Raw genomic sequence first — 14,075 nt, 5'->3', positions numbered from 1 at the left:
GCTACAGGAGCGGGCCGCGGGCTCCGCGCCGGCGGGTCCCGCCCTCCCGGCGGGGGCCGGGGCGGCCGGGCGGGCCGGGGGCCTGTGTGCGGGGCGGGCGAGGCGGCGGTCGGGGCGACGGGGCGGGGGCGGCGCGGCGGCGCTCGGTCCCGCGGCTCCTCCTGCCGCCGCCTCCGCCGCGGCTCGGCCGCGCTGCGCCGCCCGGGGCTCGGCGTGCGCCCCCCGGAGCGCGGCGGTGCCCCGGGACCCCCGCCCCGCCCGGACCCTCCATGCCGGGCCAGTCCCCCCCGCGCTCCGCCAGGCCTGCGGCCCGGCCCGGCCCCGCCGTGCGTTCCGGGGACTCCGCGGCCCCGCCGCGGGGTTGGACTCGGGGCTACGCGGCGGGGAGCGGGTTCTTAGGGTGCGGGCTTTTAGGATGCAGGTTTTTAGGGTGCGGGGGCTCTGCGCTGGGGCGGACGCGGGCCGAGGGCCGCGGGTTGCGCGGCCTCGGGTCACCCTGGCGCGGGGCGCGGCCGCCGACGGGAATTACTGGGAACGAGAAGGACAGCGGGAAGTCTCGGGGCGCGGTGCTGGACCCCCAGTCCCCACGCAGAACGGGGCCCTTCCACGCATGGCGGGACGGCGCTGGCACTCACATAACAGCAGTACCAGGGCAGGGGGGGTCGCATTTTGTGGGCCATAGAAAATTGGAAATAATGTGGCGTCGAAACCCAAGCCCTTCCTAGAAGTGTTTTCTCATCCTTGTCATGAAAGTTAATCAAAATTAATTTAATTTTTTTTTTTTAAGGAAAGAATTGCTGTTCATCCATGAAAGATGCATCCTAAAGTTTTTGAGGCATTAGAAATTACATGCCATGAGTAACCTCATGGAGATGAGGAGGTGTTGGTTGGTGTTCTTGTGTAGGGCTCGAGGAGGCTTTCTTGAGGGGCGTTCTTAACATTTAAGTAAACTGGGAGGAAGTTGGCTGTTGCACTTATCAAATGATGCAAATGGGACTTATCTGGCTGAGAACAGCAAATGTGTGGTGTTTATGTTGCCAGTGAACCTCCGTTTCAGCTTTGACTCCACTTTCATTTTAGACACTAGACTTCTCTATCTTAACACACAGGCATAAAATGTAATTTGGGCAATGCCTGTAGTTTATTTCAGTGTAGTGTTTGATAAACGTGCACCCTGCAAGCTTTACCCAGGTGGGTTGACTGTGGCTGGATGTCACTCCCCTTCTCAGCTGGACAGGGGAGAGAAAGTATAACAAAGGTTCATGAGTTGAGATGAGGACCAGAAGAGATAAGTCACCAAATACCTAAGGGCAAAACAGACTCAAATTGGGGATGTTAATTGAATTTATTACTAACAAAATCAGAGCAGGATAATGAGAAGTAAAGTAAATCTTAAAAACACCTTCCCCCTACCCCTCCCTCCTTCCCAAGTTCTACCTCTTCCCCCTCCAGTGGCTCAGGGAGACAGGGAATGAGAGTTACAGTCCGTTCATCACAGGTTGTTTCTGCCACTGCTCAGGGAGAGGAGTCCTTCCCCTGCTCTAGCATGGTGTCCCTGCCATGGGAGACAGTTCTCCATGAACTTCTCCACAGGTTGCAGGGGAATCTCAGCTCTGGCATCTGGAGCACCTCCTCCCCCTCCTTCTCCACTGACCTTGGTGTCTGCAGAGTTGTTCACATGTTCTCACTCTGCTCTTCTCTGGCTGCAATTACATCTAGGAAATAATATTTTTTTCCTTCCTAAATGTTATCCCAGAGGTGTTACTGTCATTTCTGATGAGCTCACCTTGGCCAGCAGGGGGTTCATCCTGGAGTCACCTGGCATTGGCTCTGCTGGATGTGGGGGAAGCTCCTGGCAGCTTCTTACAGAAGCCACCTCTGTAACCCCTCCGCTACCAAAACCTGGCCATGCAAACACAATGCACCATAATACCGAGACACCATAATACTTAAAAAAATATTTTATTCAGTTCCATGAGGATTGGAGTTCAACTTTTTGTAGAATCAAGCCCAGACCTGTGTTACACGAGGGAGTCCTAAAATATTTACCTTAAAAAGATTTTCCAAACTTGACCTTACATGTGATACTAATGTAAAATAGTCATAAGTAAATATTCTCGTCAGTATGGAAGAGGCTAAAGGAACAAGCAGAGAAAGATGATGGTGGATACATTAGCAACAGGAAGATAAATATAATACAGAAAAGTAAAAAATTGGAAATTTATTTTTTTGTCCTTAAACATGTTTAAGACTGAATTTATTCAAAACAGTGGAACAGATTTCCAAGAGAGATTGTGAAGGCTCTGTCTTTGGAGATACTCAAAACCCAACTAAACACAGCCTTGAGCAACTTGCTGTAGCTGACCCTGCTCTGAGCAGGAGGGTTGGATGAGAAAATCTGCAGAAGGACCTTCCAACTTGAATAATTCTATGCTTTTTAAGCCAGTTTTTTCAACAAATGTGAAGTGCATAGAAAATTATAATGAACAGCAGGATGTCCTGTAAGCTCTTTGGTTCCAAGGACCTTTTATTCTATTTTTCATTCACGTAGGGAATGGAAATTCAGAATACAGGGCACATTGCCCTCAAAGATTCAGCGTATCTAGTTGTCATGTTGTTGCAGGGAAAGACCTCCAAAAAACTAATGCCATTAAAAGGCAAATGGCTGGATGTTTTGCAATACCTGTATCTCAACTTCTCGACTGGCTGGCCATTTACCCTGTAAATGTATAATGTTTCACCTCAACCTTGTTGTTCTTTACCACTCAGGAGCCAGATACCAGCAGATTTTGAGTCATCGGAGTCATTTGAGTAATTTTGTTCTGATGAAGCCATCACCTAAATGTTGTCCCCAGCCACTCTGGTTTCCAATAGGCCACAGACAACCTGGTGTGATCAGAAACAGGGTGACTCCCATGGGTGCAGCTGCCAGGAAGGAAGCTGTGTTTGCAGCTGATATTCACAGCCCTTTCTGCTCCCACAGCCCACAGAGGTGTCCAAGGGCAGGACGCACTTGGAAACTGCAGATACAGTAGGTGTGCTCGCACAACTTTGGAACAACATGGGTTAACTTGCAGGAATGTTTTTCTAACTTGTACCTTTTGAAGAGTTCAGTAGGCAAAGGGTAAAACTATATTGTAACCAATAAGATTTCTGGCCTTGATTAGTGGTTGGATTGTGTCAGTTTTGATACACCAGAGACAGAATACAGCTTGTATATAAGTTTATAGCTCAGTTGTTCAGTCCTGTGAACAAAACTGTTGTGTTCCACCTCTAATTTTACCTGTGATCCACTGTTCCTTTATACTTTTCCCTAGAGTTTTTTTTGGTGTCACTTAGCAGTAGGTATCTCTTTCCTCACAAAGGCAAATGAAGTTGGTGGCTTTTGCTGAGTATCCTCTTAAAATTATACTTGAACTTAGCAGTCATAGTTCTGGAGATACCTGCTCATAATTTCATACTCAGACACTTAGTTATCCCATTGGCTATTACAGTGTTGCCGTCAGGTTCCATAAAAGGAGTTGGTGTGTCTGTCAAGTCATGAAAAACTGGTACAGCTGTAAGTCAGTGAGGCTGATAATCCATCCATCTCATTGATAATGTCCTTGAGAATAAATTGTAAAAACTGGTAAAGAGCCATTTTCAGTCACAGTTCCTTCCTGTTTATCTTGTGTCTTATTTAGATCCTTTTTGAGGTATTGGCAACATCTGTAGCAAACACCAGTGTGCAGACTAACACTCCCAGATTTCTTGAGCTGAAGCTCCTGTTTTGTTAAGCCTGAGGTTATAAGAGGCTAACTGGAGGGTTGTCAGCTTTATGGTGCCTGGTTTAAAGGCCTTTGGGTAGAGATGTGTTTGCTTCTTGATCTACAGTGAAATAGTTACTTTATCATCCAGTTACATGATCCTGTTTTAGTAGCCACTCTTCAACCTTGATGAACCCATCAGCTGGCAATGAAGGGTCATTTTGAGTTGAGTCAAGGTTACTCCACTGTACAGTAAACATACTGAGCCTGATGAAATGATCTTTTCGTATTCTTCCTATGCAGCCACAGTGATGAAGGGGAATTAGAGACTGGGTAGGAAATAAAGTGAAGGGAGGTTGTTTTAATTTCTCCCAGAATAGTCCCCTGTTAATATATTCTCATGAAAATGCTCGAATAGTTTTTCTGTCTTCCAGCTTCTATTTGAAACTCATCTATAAAAAGGAAATACTGCCATCTTATCCAAGGATCTAATGTCTTCCATAACATTCTCTTTTTGTTGTTAATAGTATTGCACATGCACCAATGTTTACCCACAGTCATTGGACTAAAAAGGAAGGAGTAAGAAGGATTACCTAACAGTAGTAAAAGTGACTAACAGTACTTCATGACTGTAGTAGCTGCTGACTTTCATGCATGGTGTATTCGGGACAGTTCCACTGAAAAGGAATCCTTGTAAAAATATGTCCCAAAGCGGAGGAAGTATGAGGGATAAGCAGTCATTCTATTGATAGTTTAATCTGCAGGTCCAAATAACCCTGGAGTCTTAAAAATGAGTGTAACAAAGGAAAAGCTGTCAGAACAAAGGTCTGTTAGACCTCATAATCTGTTTCTGGACACTAATCAGTAGGAAATGCCTAGTGAGAAGTAAAGCTATGGGGAAAATGTAGAGTGATACACACCTCAAAGTGCACTCCTGCTGGCCTTTGTCAGCAGAGGAGGTGGCTGGTTCATTTACAACAATAAATGTAAATCTAAAAAGGCTTAAGCCATTTCAGAAAGGGTGATATCGGCCAGGTCCCATTTGTCTAAGCCAGCCCATCATGTTAAAAGTCAGTCCTAATCAAAATAATGGAAAAGAAAACATGATTTCTTTGATAAGGAATAAAAGAGTAGTAATATAACCACAACCAGTACATGTGGGTTAAGGAAAAATGATCTTGGGAAACACACCAAACTTCATTGCTTGAGTAGGTGAGAAGGTTCAGCACAATTGTGTAGAGGGAGCAGACTTTGGTAACGTGCTTCATACTACACACACCAAGTCTCCCTTAGTCTCCCAATATCATGTTAAATGGCTTAAAAGTTGATGGACTAACAGTTCTAAAGAAATAGATTAACATTGCAGAAATAACCAAACAGTTGGATTGTTTGCAGAGTTGGAACCTCAGTTATGGCCCAACAGTTCCATCATGGTCTAGAAGTCATAATAGTGTTGCCACTGATTTTATTTGTGGCTGTGACAAAGTTGTTGGAATGAGCACATGAGGAAAAGACAATAATGCAGAACCATCACACAGGGTGGATTACTTCATAAATTGAACAATTTAAATAAGTTGTGTCTTAATGTGTCCAAATGCAGAATTATGTGGCTAGGGTTAATGAATGCAAGTAATGTACCTAGAAGATACTCCTGAATCCTGAAAAGCAGAGACTTCAGAGAAGAATAAAGGGATGCAATGACAAGACACCTTAAAAAGAGCCTAGTATACACATGGAGCAAAAAGGGGTAGTGCTGGTTGGGGGTGCTCACAGTGGAGTAGATAGTAGAAATAAGGTGAGTTTTTATCTGCTGGGTCCTGTTTTTTAAAGAGATCAAAAACTGGAGAGGCCATGAAGAAGTATAGAAGGATTCCAAGGCTTGAAAAATCTTTAGCTGCTTAATACCAACAAGAACAAAAAAAATAGACATGAATCATATAGTGCTTTACTTGTAATGGGAATTCACTTCTGTCTAGAGAAAGACATAGCTGAAGTTGATAGCTGGTGTTTAAACAAGATGGATTCTATTAAAAAACTTAGACTTGACTTTCTAAATGGTAAAAGGTGATCAGCCACAAGCAAACCATAAGAGAGAGGATGGGTTCTCCTCCCCTCAATGCCTTCAGCTCCAGATTGGTTGGCTTTCTGGCATTTTTGCCCAAGTCCTTTGGTTCACAAAGGAGTGAGAGAAACTTAATGGCTTACACCACAGAGAGGTTCATATTGGGTCATCTGGCAATTCTCCCCTGCCCTTTAGAAGTGGAAGGAGGTAGAGGTATCTAGAAGAATATAATTTCTTGAAGTCCTATTTTTTAGAATTCTGATGTTTTCTATCTAAGAATAGTTTCAAATAATTTCTTTTGCTCTGTCAAGACATGCCCAGGTCTAGTTGCTGTGTAATAGACTTTGTAATAGATTTTCTTGTCTCATTTGTAGTCTCTGTAGGGATGTTCAGAATTTCTCAAGAATTGTCCAGACAGTAATTTGTGTTTGTAAGTTAAACTAGTGTAATTATCTGTACAAACCTGTGGAGACACTGAATTCTGCAGAGTCCTCTACTGTCTATGCTGCGGTGCTTGCTCTCAGCCAGCAGTGCCTGTTTCTCCCCTCTTTCCATTCTCAGATATTACAGAATTGATATTTCCAAATATTGCCAAGCCTTTTACTGGCAGATTGACAGCCTATTCCTGTTTGTTGTTGCTGACTGGTTTAGGAAGGGGTCTTTCTATGGCCACCACAAGAGTATTGCTCCCAAGTTGCCATCACTAGTCCTTCATTATCTCTTAGTAACTACTTGGTCCTTCACCAGAAATATCCCAGGCTAGATGGTCTCAAGGGTTTCCATGGAAACATCCAGTGAAGAGTGGGCTGTGACCCACAGAAGGAAACTGTTGGCTTCCAGCCCCTAAAAGGGGTCTGAGAAGGAGGTTCTTTACCTCCTCTCACTTGAGGCAAAAATCATGGTGAAAAAACAGTTGCTGGAACCTCCCAACACAGTGCTGGTTATTGCTCTGTGACAGAGGCATGTGGCCATGCACAAAATCTCAGTGGGTGAAGCAGAACCCCTTGAAACTCCCTATGGAAAAATGATGACAAGTCATCTGGAATCAACAGGATGTTTTATCCACAGTATAAATCATTAAATCATATTATGGCCAAGAAACCAACATCATGAAATTAAGCAAAATCACAGGTGCAGTCAGACAAAAAGTACATGAGGTGCTCCAAGGTGTGAAGCAATGTCTTGGAATTCATAGTGGACAGGGGAATGAGAGGTGTATATGATTAATCCTTGTGGGTAGGAGATCACCAGCCTATAAAACTGCCCAGGTCTCACTAGGTATATGAGGCACCAAGGGGCAAGTGCTTTATAGCCTTGCATTCTTCTCCAAAGGCATGGGTCATGGAATCACAGAATAGTTTGCGTTGGAAGGGTCCTTAAGAGTCATCTAGTTCCAACCCCACTACTGTGGGCAGGGACACCTTCTACTAGACCAGGTTGTTTGGCATTATTGGTGGCAGGCTGCACACAAGCAGAGGCTTCCCTGTTCTACATCCTTCTCTGTTAGTTATCTGCCTCAGTAAAGACAGGATAAAATCAGCACAGGACTCCAGGACAGTCACCTGCTGTATCCCCTTCTGCAACTAGAAGTCCTGAGTTTGCTGCAGGACCTGCTCCCACCTGGCGGTATCCTCATCACAGAGCTCAAGCACCAGCTACGGCTGCAGCTTGGTTTGCTGCCCATCACTGTCCCTTGGGAGGCTGTGGAAGGGCTTTGACCCATCCATCTGCACTTTTCCAGTCACTGCTGGTCTTCAGGATGCTTCCTGAGAGACCTGAAGAGAGAACTGGCTTGGTGTTGGCAAGAAGCTTCTTACAGTTTCTGAGAAACAAGGCTTGGAAACATGACCTGGGCTGGAAAGAGGGCCAGGCTGCCACAGTGCCTGGGTTTTGGGAGTAGCACCTGGCCTGATGTCTGTCAGAACAAACGGCTGGGCCGCTGAGACAGGCACATTACAGCCCACACTAACACATGAGCACAAAGCCACCAACTTCAGCCCCTGGAGCTTAGGGGCAAGAGTGCCATACCGCCTCATCTCCAAATCTAGGACAAATTTAAATAACCCAAGTTGTGATGCTTGCTGAACTGCTCATGGATACAAGCAGCCAAAATGCTTGGGAGCCAAAGGCCTGAGTGCAAAGGAAGATAAATGAAGCCGTAAAAAATACTTTGTTTTGACAAGAAAACTTGTTGCAATGAATGAAGTAATGGAACTAAGATTGATGTGAACAATCGTGTATTAGTACACAGAATTCTTTTGTAGAAATTGCCATTAAAAATGCATATTAAATAAACCAAAGGTCTTTCAGAGAAGGTTTTCATGGCATTATAAACCATAATTTTCTCAAGTCTCAACATAGACATTGCTGGGATCTGTGTAATGCTGGAAAATAACATATCAGAGGAAAATCTGTGAAAGAAGTATGGCAACATGTTCATTTAGAGAAATTTCATCATGAAAAGGCTGGGATATTGAATAACAAAGGAGTGGGAAAGGCTAAACAATGAAATATGATCTAAGAATCTTTATTTGTTGCTTGTGTCTGAAAAATGTATTTGGATTTAGATCTTCTAATGGTCCCTACTTAAAAAAAAAGGGTATTTTAAAAATGTGTTCAGATATACCAGGCTGACAACTGACTTACTTGCTTTTTATTCAGATATTATGATGTATCTTAGGGAACTGTGTCCAACGTAAATAACCTTCTGGTTGTTGGGACCCAGAAGAGGAATGCAAAGCTCTTTTGTTTGCTCTACCTGTGCTGTGCTACACAAGATAGTTGTAGAGAAAGATCAGAAGAGGGTCCAGATATTCACAGGCTTTGCCTTTTCTCTTTCAGTTATACAAAGGCGATAGGTTTGAACTGACCTAATAGGTTTAAATCAGTGAAAATGTTGTAAGGCCATTATGAAATCTCTACAGCTCTAGGACAACCTCTCTAATTAAAAATACTAGCAATGTGCAGGGTAGTGTCACTTACTTTGAAGCTGCCTGACATTTTGCATTATACAGGTTTTTAGCTGCTCGTATAACTTTGCCAGCTTTCACAAGTTTGAAACTTTCCCTAAGGGGTATTGGCCTCAAACTGAATTTTTTTGGAAGATTCCAGACACAGTTTTTTCAGCTGCCTCAGATCAAAATGCAGATTATTTGCCCTTGTAGAAAAGAAAAGAAAAGAAAAGAAAAGAAAAGAAAAGAAAAGAAAAGAAAAGAAAAGAAAAGAAAAGGAAAAAGAAGAAAAAAGAGAAAAGAGAAAAAGTTGGTTTTTTTTTAATTGAAAAGCTAAATATATAAAAAAAGATTAAAACAGATCTTACATTTAAACAGCAGGGTGGTCCTTGTGTTGGGCAGTAGTCCATTGCATCCTGTGGAGAACTGGTAAGTTATTTGTCTGCATTAAAATCTTGGAAATATCTTGGTTTACAAGTACTCAGTAGACTTCTTAATAGTTAGTTGTTAAAGGAAGAGTTTCATAGGCAATTTTATTTCTAATGCTTCCTTATTAAGTGCTGTGCAAGCTTAAAGGGATTTTTAATTGAGTAGGAAAGTTAATTATTTATTCTACAATTTTAAATAATATCCTCTTAGTTTAAACTCTCATTCATGAGGGAGGACATGAAAAAAAAAGTCCATGATTTACTCTATAATTCTGTAAGTTCACATTTCAGTTGCCTCGTTTGTCCATGAATCAAAGATAGGGCCTCCAGAGTTGTTGATGGGTACATGTAATAAAGGTAAAAGGAGTAGTAAATGTTCAATCTGATAACATTGTTGGAAGTCAGCACCGATGGACCTTGAAAAACAAAGGGTAGAGAAGATTCAAAGCACTAAAAGGTATTTCTATTTTCTTGGCTAATGGAGTTGCAGATGGCCCTGAGGGTTATCTGCCTCATAAGCATTGTGTTTTGAAATAGGACTGTGCCAGCCCCTCCTTGTTTCTCTGGGAGGACATTAAAAAACAACCCATTACACTGAGGAACCAACCTTATTTGGGGGAGAATTTAGTAGGACAACACTGATTTTTAGGGTTGTATTTGTCAGTTCAAAGCTCTGTTATTTGGTCTCTTTCCAACAAAACTCTTGTGTAGCTACCTTAACTGTCCTGAGTGAGCCACAAGGATGCTTTGAAACCAACCCATAGGTGAAAGTTCCTATGTTAAACTGAAAGCTGAGTTCCCCTGGTACTGTATAAGCCAACCTCTTTTCTAATCTTTACGTACAAGTAAATGTGATACAGGATTGGACTCATGGGACTTGAATTAAGAATGGAGCAAATGTAGGAAACAAAGCAAATTAAATTTAAATTTCTAAAACTGAAGGATTCTCTGAAGAAGGCCCTCATCTCTCCCTGTCCTCACCTGACTTGTGGTGTGGAGTCTGTACTCAAATGGATGGGAGCTGGTGATCTGCTCCTACCTGGAACAGCTTTTCAGTGGTCCATGAGCTGCCAGGTTGCACTGGTATGTACCCAGAGTCCATTTTCCTGTGACATTATGTGTCAAAACAGACACATTCCCATAAGGCTCAAAATGCTTTCAAAGACAAATGTCAAGTTTTAACTGCAAAAATTAATTCCCGGTGTGAACATATGCTGTGGTGGAATAGCAACAGCGTGAAGTAGCAAGTAATGTAAAGGAAGAATTAAGCTTTCAGGAAAATGGAATTTAAGATCACAGTTTCCAAAACACTTAAAGCACAAGCTCACCTTTACGTGCATAATGGCCCCACTAGTGTTAACAGGACACTGTGTGCCTAAAGACACAGGTACATGGTTTGCAGGGCTGGGCCAGTGTTTGCTGGCTCAGCATTTTTAATACGTGTTAACAGACAACTAGGCAAGAGGCAAGAAGCCAAACCATATGGAGAATGTGAATACTTGTGATTGCAGTGGAAGGACTAATTACACCCCCGTACCTCTTTTTGGTGAGAAGTATGGCTCCATGTTAGATTTATAAAGGATTAAGTTGTATGCAATTACTGCCAAAGCAATAAATGGGGCCCAAATTAAAGAAATAAAAATACTTGTTGTTAAACTTTATGTTATCAACAGCATTTTAGCTGTAGCCCAGGAAAAGTACAAAAAATTATGCTATTTCTGTATGCCCAGTGCTAGTCCCCAAGGTAAAAAAAGCTGCTTTAATGAAAACTTGCAAAAGTTGTGGCTTAATTCTGTTGTGTGGTAGCGAGGATGACGTTGCAAATGAAATATTTTCAGATACAGAATGGATTACATAATCAAATAGATGATTAAGCAAAACCAGGAAGAAAAATGAGTTAGAGAACCTTAAGGCATATTTGTAGGAGAAAACACTTTTCAGATCTTCATTGAAAACTAAATAAACCAAAATAACTAAACATAGAAGGGTGTAATGTTTGGCAGGGGAAGGGGCTTTCCAAATGACATAAGGAATCCAGTCTAGTATGTTGGGTTTCTTTACAAATGCCAACACAGAGGCTCTAAACAAGAGCTGGTGGCCCAATTCATTTGACTCCTTAGGATTGTGTAACACAAGACTTAATTAAGTGAATCTTAATTTTTTTTTTCCCAAATGTACTGAAATACTAAAAAAGTGTACTAGGCTTTAGAAAGCAACTGCTTGAACTGGTGTTTTATAAATGCATATCCTGCAATTTCTTAATGAAATTTTCCTCAACGCAAGTAAATATCATATATATTAACTTCAGCTAAAATATTTCAGCAGTTTTCATCCATTCTTGGGCATGGTTGTTTTACAAAAGTTATTGAAGAATATGTATTTATTTAAATATTTGAGGTAATTCCTTCAACAAGATGTCTGTTCCTTGGCAACAAAATTCTCTTGCTTACTCATTCTTCATTGCATACTGCCCATGTAACGAGACCTGTTTGTTTTGTTTGTGTTTTAATCCTTTCAAGGCAAGAAAGGGGAAGACTTATTTACATACTTGTATCACTTACATACAGTTTTTGACTGTCACAGCTGATATGTTATTCACCATATACCCAAATCTCTGTAAAAACGTTTATTCTACCTGGTTTTAGTCTGGAAAGGTGTGAAACATGCACTTTTACTACGCCAGTGGGATGGACTGGAGATGTATGGAAGATGAGCATGTACAGATGTAGCTTTACACAAACAAAAGCAGCAACACAAAGACAGGGCACTTTAGTAATTTTAGCATTATGGTAAGTGAACATCAGCCATTAATCCAGCTGTGCCAAAAGAATTGTGGCAATGGAAGAATGATCAATGAAGAGTGGTGTCCACAGGGTCTGGGATGTCAGTAAAAGGCAACTGAACATGTCATGGATGCACAAGGGCCTTCGCAGGGCCAGGAGGCTGCAGGGGCTGGGAACCAGCAGTCGGTGCTCTGTGGCTGGGCGGGGGGTGATGGTGTTAAGGAAGGGCTGGTGTTTGAAACTTTATAAATGTTTAGCCCCAGCCTGGCAGCAAGAACTGACCCAGAACAGCAGGGGCAGCCTAGCTGGGACTTTACACTGGCAGGAGCACTGATGGGAAACCAGCCTGGGAACAAGGCTGTGGCAGTAGCTTAAACCTTTCCTGCAGGCTCATCAACATGACTCAGCATGCAAAAACAGCAGGAACTCTCTTTTGCAGTGAGCTAGAAGGAAGCAGTTTTGAAAGTGCTATAAAACAAATGCAATTAAAACATAGCTTAAAAATGATTTTAAATTTTGTATGTACTAGAACAAAATCGGCAAAGATGTTCACGTAAAGTTCATGCTTCATTCCTTCAGAACAAAATCTGAGATTTGGCTGGTAATGGTGTTTCCCAAATACACACTGAAGTCTCAGAAATAATTACTGACACAGCACTTTAACTTTGTACCATTGCACAAGATATCTACTTGTTTGTGTTAAAGCAGCAGGATGTACTCATCATGCTGCCTTCTTAAAATTGAAATAATGCATGGTAGAGCCAAGGTGGTTAAAGGAGCAGTATCTTTTTGGCTTTATAGCTATGATTACAAAACAGTTTTTCCCAAATCCTCTCTTTTGAAACTATACAATGCAACAATTTTTGTTGAGTCTAAGCCTACACATCCTTTTGAGATTATATCTTCCTTGGTGTTCTAAAGCTGTTTCTTCAAAGAATGAACCTCAACAAGCATCATGCAGTAGACACTCTTACCTCTTCATCACAGAATTGCTCTGTTTAGTTTCTGCTCAACCATTCACTGATCTCTCTCTAGTGAGGTAGTGTTGTTTATATGCAAGTATAAGTAATGTAAGTATGTATGTACTTACAGGAAGCTTCAGTATGAAATTCAGATAGTGACTCCCCACATTTTCATGAAACCAGGGCTTTGAAAGCCAATGTTGATGAAATCAAAGAATAAACTCAAACCTGGTAGTAGTTGTTAACTTGCACTAGTCTGGTAGGTTTCTTAGATACCAGAAGTCTTTTGTGAAATACTTTTCGAGGTGATATTCTTTCCTCCCCACAGTGAAGAGGTACCATATTCTGACAGATCATGGGAAGAGGTACAGTTACCTACATGCAGGTGCTGGTGCCACCCTGGGTACCTGCTCTGTCCAGCTACTGCTCCATAATGGGAAAAGTGTGACAGCTGCTGATAGCTTGGCTACCCAGCCCATTTGAAGTGCAACTGCACACCTACCTTCAGGCAGCTAAATCTGACCCATGAAGGGCAAAAAAATAAAAATAAAATCACTCTGAAACAAATAATTGGTAAAGTGAGAGAGCTCACTGTTCATCTGTTACTGTTTTCATCCTGGCCAGGAAAATTCAAATAATTTTCAGCTTCCTTAGTTGTACATGGCATCGCCTTTGCTTGTCATTCAGCTGCATCTCAGCATCACAATTCAGTGACTGCAGAGTGGGTGGTACAGACACACCAGCACATAGTATATTTACACTTACACTGTTCATACCTGGCTCTCCGATGCTGCAGTCATGTGCTTCATGTGTTCATTCAAGTCCCAAAATCGCATTATTCATCCCATTACTCTTTACTCATGCCAGCCAGTCAAAGCTTTCCAGTTAAAGAAAATGTAACATTTTGGTGGCAAAAAAAGAACTCTGCATGTGACCTGCTTCCAGCCCCTAACCCTGGTGTGACAGGACATGCAGCACACTGTTTATATGCATCACAGCTGAGACCTCAGATTGTACCTCTCCATGCCCCTAACATCCCTCCTCCTCTTGGAAAGGATCAGGAACAGACTGGGTCAGACCCTGTTCCACAGGCACCACACCACTCTTGGGCAGCGCTGTGTGGCACAGTGTGCAGGCACAAAT

The sequence above is a fragment of the Lepidothrix coronata genome, unplaced genomic scaffold (assembly GCF_001604755.1).
Source record: "Lepidothrix coronata isolate B3197 unplaced genomic scaffold, Lepidothrix_coronata-1.0 Scaffold135, whole genome shotgun sequence".
NCBI classification, from domain to species: domain Eukaryota; kingdom Metazoa; phylum Chordata; class Aves; order Passeriformes; family Pipridae; genus Lepidothrix; species Lepidothrix coronata.
This window is presented reverse-complemented; position numbering follows the sequence as displayed.